This window comes from Petromyzon marinus, chromosome 78 (assembly GCF_048934315.1).
Source record: "Petromyzon marinus isolate PM22_M1 ecotype Great Lakes invasive population chromosome 78, UKy_Petmar_22M1.pri1.0, whole genome shotgun sequence".
In the NCBI taxonomy this organism is placed as follows: domain Eukaryota; kingdom Metazoa; phylum Chordata; class Hyperoartia; order Petromyzontiformes; family Petromyzontidae; genus Petromyzon; species Petromyzon marinus.
Genome location: NC_133744.1, coordinates 4,788,131 through 4,797,788, shown reverse-complemented (window position 1 = coordinate 4,797,788; position 9,658 = coordinate 4,788,131).

Sequence of the window (9,658 nt, the reverse complement as noted above, 5' to 3'; positions counted from 1 at the left end):
GTGTGTGGGTGTAGTGTGTGGTGTGTGGTGTGTGTGTGTGTGGTGTGTGTGGGTGTGTGCGTAGTGTGTGGTGTGTGTGTGGTGTGTGTGGGTGTGTGTGTGTGTGGGTGTGTGTGTGGTGTGTGTGGTATGTGTGGTGTGTGTGGGTGTGTGTGTGGTGTGTGTGGTGTGTGTGGGGTGTGTGGGTGTGTGTGGTGTGTGTGTGGTGTGTGTGGGTGTGTGTAGTGTGTGGTGTGTGTGTGGTGTGTGTGTGGTGTGCGTGGGTGTGTGTTTGGGTGTATGTGTGTGGTGTGTGTGTGGGTGTGTGTGTGTGTTGTGTGTAGTGTGTGTGTGGTGTGTGTGGGTGTGTGTGGTGTGTGTGGTGTGTGTGGGTGTGTGTGTGTGTGGGTGTGTGTGTGGGTGTGTGTGGACACTCCACCTCCACAACTCCCAATCGGTGATGGAGCAGTTGTGGAGAGAGTGGAGAGTTTCCCATACCTGGGCAGTGTGATTATGACTGGCTCCAGTTTAACAGCAGAGGTCTCACTCCGAATCAGTCGAGCGGCAATATCTTTTCATCGGTTGCGTAACGCTGTGTGGAAGCTACCTGGTCTGTCGCTCCGCACTAAGCTTCAGGTATTTTCGGCCCTCCCTTCTCTCTTGCAAAACGTGGACCCCCCTAATAGAACATCTTCGCTGGTTAGAAACATTTAGGCTAGCCTGCCTACGATCCATCCTGGGTTTAACCTGACTGGATTGTGTGAGAAGCTCACAAATCCTTGAAAGATCTGGGCAAGGTCCCATCGGTGAGCTCCTCCGGCGGGGAAGGCTGCGATGGCTGGGTCATGTAGCCCGCATGTCCAGCCACCGCATGCCGAAACAGCTTTTGTTCGGCCGGATTGAGGGGGCTAAGCGGGCGCGGCACGGGCTAGAGAAGAGATGGAGTCATGTGGTACAGGAGGACGTGGAGCTGAGTGGACTTGCCGATGACTGGTACAAGCGGTGTCAAGATCGGCCTCTGTGGAGGAGGCTCGTGAAGGACGCTACTGGGCAGTTGGAGGTAGTCGCCCTCCAACAACAACGGAGGGTGGAGGAGCGATGCTCAGAACAACGAGCGGAGCGCCGGGTGGCTAAAGCACAGCAGGTTGGCACAGTAGGGGGCACAGGTGGTGCATCAGCCAGTCATCTCAGTCAGTCGACCCGTGGCACCTGGGTCTGCCCCGTGACCTCCTGCCAGCGGGCGTTCGACACTTCACGTGGCCTCAGGGTGCACATAGCCTGGCACAAGTGTCGTGGTGACGTCACCGCCACTTAGTGGCGAATGGCGGTTGTTGTCGTTGTTGTGTTGGTGTGTGTGTGGTGTGTGTGGGTGTGTGTGTGGTGTGTGTGTGGGTGTGTGTGTGGTGTGTGTGGGTGTGTGTAGTGTGTGTGTGTGTGTAGGTGTGTGTGTGGGTGTGTGATGTGGGTGTGTGTGTGGTGTGTGTGGGTGTGTGTGTGTGTAGTGTGTGTGTGGGTGTGTGTGTGGGTGTGTGTGTAGTGTGTGTGTTGGTGTGGGGGGTGTGTCTGGTGTGGTCTCAGTTATCTGATGAAAGTTGCAAGCGAGAATTTCATCATCGCTTGCGGCTGGGGTTGGCATTGTCACCGACTCCTCCTGATGTCGAGGGTAAATGGGCGAGGCTTAGGACTGTGACTCATGCAGCTGCAATGGCTGCTTTGGGTACGCGGTCCAGACCTCCCCAGAGACCCTGGCTGACAGAGGAGGTGTTCAGGATGGTTGAGAAAAAGCGACAGGCCCACTGTCATCGGCTACAGAATCCCACGTCAGAGAATGAGGAGGCTTACCGCAGCCTTCGCTCGGAGGTTCGGAGAGCCGTGAGGCGCTGCAAGGATGGGTGGTGGTCGCGGGTTGCTGAGAAGATGGAGTCTGCCTCAGTGGCCCGCGATCATAAACCTCTATTTAACTCCATCAAAAAAGTAACCTGCAGCACCACACCTATTACCATCATTAGGGGAAAAAACGGTGATCCAATCTCCGACCCCCAGGAACAGGTTTGCCGATTTGCTGAGCATTTCTGTGAGGTCCTGGGGGAGGGAAAATCCCACAGCCAGGAAAACATCGTGGGACAAAGTGAGGATGACCCTGCTGAGGCTGCGGTGCCTTAATTATTGGAAGAAGTTACTGCCTGTGAGTGGCTGGCTGAGGTGCCATCTGTTGAGGAAGTACTGGAGGCTATCCGGAGTCTGAGACCAGGAAAGGCAGCGGGCAGAGATGATCTCCCAAGCGAAATGCTGAGGGAGGGTGGCGTTTGTGCACAGACTGCCCTATATGACATCATAACAACAGTCTGGACCACTGGACGGGCTCCGCAGGATTGGAAGGATGCCCTGGTGGTCCCCCTCTTTAAGAAGGGGGACCGCACAGACTGTAACAACTACAGGGGCATCCCACTCCTCAGTGTGCCGGGAAAGGTCCTGGCAAGGATTATTCAACATCGCCTTGCAAGCCACGCTGAGGACAGCTTGCGGAGCCCCAATGCGGTTTCAGGAATGGGCGGTCCTGCACAGATGCCATATTTTCTGTCCGTCTCCTACAGCAGAGGTGTAGGGAATTCCAGCAAGACCTTCATCTCTGCTTTATTGACCTGGTCAAGGCCTATGATACCATCAGTAGGCCTGGGCTCTGGGTTGTTCTTCGTGCTTTTGGATTACCTGACCCTCTGCTCACGATCATTAAGGACCTTCATGATGGTGAGCGGGCCCGGGTAAAACTACGTGGCTGAGAGTCCGAGCCATTCCCTGTACACCTTGGGGTGCGACAGGGATGTCCTCTGGCTCCCACATTATTTAACATCTATTTTGACCACGTAGTTCGTGAAGCCTTCAACAGCTGTACCGGAGGAATCTCCATATGGTACAGATATAATGGAAGGCTGATCGATGCCCGGGTGCAGTCAAGGGATGGCTCCCTATTGCTCAACCACGTTATGTATGCCGATGATTTGGTAATAGCTGCTCATTCAGAGGAAGAGTTGGAAACGCTGCTGCTGAGACTGGAGCGTGCCATTAAGAGATGGGGCCTTACCATCAGCCCCACCAAAACTAAGCACCTGCCTGGGTATTTTGTACCATTGGACACTCCACCCCCACAACTCCCAATCGGTGATGGGGCAGTTGTGGAAAGAGTGGAGAGTTTCCCATACCTGGGCAGTGTGCTTATGGCCTGCCTACGATCCATCCTGGGTTTAACCAGACTGGATTGTGTGAGGAGCTTACACATCCTTGAAAGATCTGGGTAAGGTCCCATCGACCGCATGCCCAGCCACCGCATGCCGAAACAGCTTTTGTTCGGCCGGATCGAGGGGGCTAAACGGGCGCGGCATAGGCTAGAGAAGAGATGGAGTGATGTGGTACAGGAGGACGTGGAGTTGAGTGAACTTTCCGATGACTGGTACCAGCGGTGTCAAGATCGGCCTCTGTGGAGGAGGCTCGTGAAGGACGCTACTGGGCAGTTGGAGGCAGTCGCCCTCCAACAACAACGGAGGGCGGAGGAGCGACGCTCACAACAACGAATGGAGCGCCGGGTGGCTAAAGCACAGCAGGTTGGCACAGTAGGGGGCACAGGTGGTGCATCAGCCAGTCATCTCAGTCAGTCGACCCGTGGCACCTGCTGGGTCTGCCCCGTGACCTCCTGCCAGCGGGCGTTCGACACTTCACGTGGCCTCAGGGTGCACATAGCCTGGCACAAGCGTCGTGGTGACGTCACCGCCACTTAGTGACGAATGGCGGTTGTTGTGTGTGGGTGTGTGTGGGTGTGTGTGGTGTGTGTGGGTGTATGTGTGGTGTGTGCGGAGTGTGTATGGGTGTGTGTGTGGTGTGTGTGGGAGTGTGTGTGGGTGTGTGTGTGGGTGTGGTGTGTGATGTGTGTGTGTGAGTGGGTGTGTGAGTGGGTGTGTGTGTGTGAGTGGGTGTGTGTGTGGGGGTGTGTGTATGTGGGGGTGTGTGGGGGTGTGGGTGGTGTGTGGGTGGTGTGTGGGTGGTGTGTGGTGTGTGGATGTGTGTGGTGTGTGTGGGTGTGTGTAGGTGTGGGTGTGTGTGGTGTGGGGGTGTGTGTGGTTGGTGTGTGGGTGTGTGTGGTGTGTGTGTGTGTGGTGTGTGTGCCTGTGTGTGTCTCTATGTTACACAGACACACACAGACACACACACAGACACACAAAAACACACACGCAGACACGCACAGACAGACACACACACAGACACACGCAGACACACACACAGAAACACAGACAAACACACAGACACACAGACACACACACAGACACACACAGAGACACACACACAGAGACACACAGACACACACAGACACGCACACAGACACACAGACACACACAGACACACACACACATACACACACAGACACACACAGACACACACACACACACACAGACACACACACAAACACACACACACACAGACACACACACAGACACACACACACACAGACACACACACATCCACACACAGACACACACACAGACACAGACACATACAGAGACTCACACAGACAAACACACAGACACAGACAGACACACACACATACACACACAGACACACACAGATCCACACAAACACACACACACAGACACACACACAGACACACACACACAGAGACACACACAGACACACACACAGACACACACACAGACAGACACACAGACACACACACAGACACACACACAGACAGACACACACACAGACGCACACACAGACACACACACATAGACACACACACATAGACACACACACAGACACACACACAGACACACACGTAGACACAGACACACACGTAGACACACACACACACGTAGACACACACACAGACACACACACAGACACACACAGACACACACACAGACACACACACAGACACACACAGAGAGACACACAGACACACACACAGACACACACAGACACAGTCACACACACACAGTCACAGACACACACACAGTCACACACACACAGACACACACACAGTCACACACACATAGACACACACACACACAGTCACACACACACAGTCACAGACACACAGACACACACACAGACACACAGACACACACAGACACACACACAGACACACACACACAGTCACACACACACAGACACACACACACAGACACACTCACACCCATACAGTCACACACACACACAGACACACACAGTCCCACACACACAGACACACACACACAGACACACACACAGACACACACACACACAGACACACACACACAGACAAACACACAGACACACAGACACACACACAGACACACACAGAGACACACACACAGAGACACACAGACACACACAGACACGCACACAGACACACAGACACACAGACACACACAGACACACACACACATACACACACAGACACACACACAAACACACACACACAGACACACACACACACACAGACACACACACATCCACACACAGACACACACACAGACACAGACACATACAGAGACGCACACACAGACAAACACACAGACACAGACAGACACACACACATACACACACAGACACACACAGATCCACACAAACACACACACACACAGACACACACACAGACACACACACACAGAGACACACACAGACACACACACAGACACACACACAGACAGACACACAGACACACACACAGACACACACACAGACAGACACACACACAGACGCACACACATAGACACACACACATAGACACACACACAGACACACACACAGACACACACGTAGACACAGACACACACGTAGACACACACACGTAGACACACACACAGACACACACACAGACACACACAGACACACACACAGACACACACACAGACACACACAGAGAGACACACAGACACACACACACACAGACACACACAGACACACACACAGTCACACACACAGTCACAGACACACACACAGACACACACACAGACACACACGTAGACACAGACACACACGTAGACACACACACGTAGACACACACACAGACACACACACAGACACACACAGACACACACACAGACACACACAGACACACACACAGACACACACAGACACACACAGAGAGACACACAGACACACACACACACAGACACACACAGACACACACACAGTCACACACACAGTCACAGACACACACACAGTCACACACACACAGACACACACACAGTCACACACACATAGACATAGACACACACACACACAGTCACACACACACAGTCACAGACACACACACAGACACACACAGACACACACACAGACACACACACACAGTCACACACACACAGACACACACACACAGACACACTCACACCCATACAGTCACACACACACACAGAGACACACAGTCCCACACACACAGACACACACACACAGACACACACACAGACACACACACACACACAGACACACACACACAGACACACACACACAGACACACACATAGACACACACAGACACACACATAGACACACACAGACACACACACACACAGACACACACACAGACACACACACAGACACACACACACGCAGACACAGAGACAGACACAGAGACAGACACACACACAGGCACACACACACAGACACAAACACACAGTGACACACACACACACACAGACAGACACACACACACAGACACACACACACAGACACACACACAGACACACACAGACACACACACACACACACAGACACACACACAGAACACAGACACACACGTAGACACACACACAGACACACACAGACACACTCACAGACACACACACAGACACACAGACAGTGACACACACACAGACACACACACACACACAGACACACACATAGACACACACACACATAGACACACACACAGACACACATACAGACACGCAGACTCACCTCTACGACGTTGCTATGACCTCAATCACTCCGTCTCTTCCCCCTGTACCTCCCCTGGCAAACCTCTCTCTTATCTCTCTGAGTCTCTCTCTGTCTCTCTGTATTTCTCTCCGTCTCAATCTGTCTTTCTCTCTCTGTGTGTCTCTCTCTCTGTCTCTCTCTGTGTCTCTCTGTCTTTCTCTCTGTGTGTCTCTCTGTCTTTTTCTCTGTGTGTCTCTGTCTCTCTCTGTGTATCTCTCTCTGTGTGCCTCTCTCTCTGTGTGCCTCTCTGTCTCTCTCTGAGTCTCTCTCTCTTTATCTCTCTGTGTCTCAATCTGTCTTTCTCTCTCTGTGTGTCTCTCTCTCTGTCTCTCTCTGCGTCTCTGTCTCTCTCTCTGTCTTCTCTGTCTGTCTCTCTCTCTGCGTCTCTCTGTCTCTCTCTCTGTTTTTCTCTCTGTCTCAATCTGTCTTTCTCCCCCCCCCCCCCGGCTCTTTCTCTCTCTCTCTGTATCTCTCTCTCTGTGTGTGTCCCTCTCTCCCACTCTCCTGACGCCCTCTGCATCTGTCCCGTGTCTAAATTTGTCCCAAATGCCTTGCACGTTCATTATCCCACACACACACAGAGACACACACAGTCACACACACACAGACGCACAAAGACACACACACAGATACACACACACAAACACACAGACACACACACAGACACACACACACAGACACACACAGACACACACACAGACACACACACACATACAGACACACAGATACACACACACAGACACAAAAAATCCCCCGTATAACCTTAACAGACTGTAGGGGCAAGTGCTGTTAGCGAGCACCTATGAAGGCCGGAACGGTACACGAGGGGGTGGGTGGCCAGCACCACGCCCGACCGCCTTTGTCTCCCTAGTGGCGATGTTTACACACCATACCAGGTACTCATTTGAGGCTGAGTCGACCTAGGGGAGGCCCGGGACCGGTTCAGATAATCGTCACTGGTGTTGGCCGTGAGCGGGAATCGAACCCGCTAACCGCTACAATATCGCTCCCCACTACAGACACACACACAGACACACACACACTATCACTCCCACTACTACCCCTATCACTACCACTTGCCCCTACTGCCCTGCTAGAGGCTACGTGGGGGAGCTTTGTCTGTTTAACAGCACTTGCCCCTACAGCCCTGCTAGAGGCTACCTAGGGGAGCTTTGTCTGTGTGTGTAACAGCACTTGCCTCTACAGCCTTGCTAGAGGCTACCTGGGGGAGCTTTGTCTGTGTGTGTAACAGCACTTGCCCCTACAGCCCTGCTAGAGGCTACCTGGGGGAGCTTTGTCTGTGTGTGTAACAGCACTTGCCCATACTGCCCTGCTAGAGGCTACCTGGGGGAGCTTTGTCTGTGTGTAACAGCACTTGCCCCTACAGCCCTGCAAGAGGCTACCTGGTGGAGCTTTGTCTGTGTGTGTAACAGCACTTGCCCCTACAGCCCTGCTAGAGGCTACCTGGGGGAGCTTTGTGTGTCACAGCACTTGCCCCTATAGCCCTGCAAGAGGCTACCTGGGGGAGCTTTGTCTCTGTGTGTAACATTACTTGCCCCTACAGCCCTGTCAGAGGCTACCTGGGGGAGCTTTGTATGTATGTGTAACAGCACTTGCCCCTACAGCCCTGCCAGAGGCTACCTGGGGGAGCTTTGTCTGTGTGTGTAACAGCACTTGCCCCTACAGCCCTGTCAGAGGCTACCTGGGGGAGCTTTGTCTCTGTAACAGCACTTGCCCTTACAGCCCTGTCAGAGGCTACTTGGGGGAGCTTTGTCTGTGTGTAACAGCACTTGCCCCTACAGCCCTGTCAGAGGCTACTTGGGGGAGCTTTGTCTGTGTGTAACAGCACTTGCCCCTACAGACCTGCTAGAGGCTACCTGGGGGAGCTTTGTCTGTGTGTGTAACAGCACTTGCCCCTACAGCCCTGTCAGAGGCTACCTGGGGGAGCTTTGTCTCTGTAACAGCACTTGCCCCTACAGCCCTGCTAGAGGCTACCTGGGGGAGCTTTATCTGTGTGTGACAGCACTTGCCCCTACAGCCCTGCTAGAGGCTACCTGGGGAGCTTTGTCTGTGTGTGACAGCACTTGCCCCTACAGCCCTGCTACAGGCTACCTGGGGGAGCTTTGTCTGTGTGTAACAGCACTTGCCTCTACAGCCTTGCTAGCGGCTACCTGGGGGAGCTTTGTCTGTGTGTGTAACAGCACTTGCCCCTACAGCCCTGCTAGAGGCTACCTGGTGGAGCTTTGTGTGTATCACAGCACTTGCCCCTATAACCCTGCAAGAGGCTACCTGGGGGAGCTTTGTCTCTGTGTGTAACAGCACTTGCCCCTACAGCCCTGTCAGAGGCTACCTGGGGGAGCTTTGTATGTATGTGTAACAGCACTTGCCCCTACAGCCCTGCCAGAGGCTACCTGGGGGAGCTTTGTCTGTGTCGCAGCACTTGCCCCTACAGCCCTGTCAGAGGCTACCTGGGGGAGCTTTGTCTGTGTAACAGCACTTGCCCCTACAGCCCTGCCAGAGGCTACCTGGGGGAGCTTTGTCTCTGTGTAACAGCACTTGCCCCTACAGCCTTGTCAGATGCTACCTGGGGGAGCTTTGTCTGTGTCACAGCACTTGCCCCTACAGCCCTGCTAGAGGCTACCTGGGGGAGCTTTGTCTGTGAGTTTCCAGTGACGTCACTCGAGCCTCTCTCTGGATGGAGTCACGTGCTCCACATTCCGAATCTA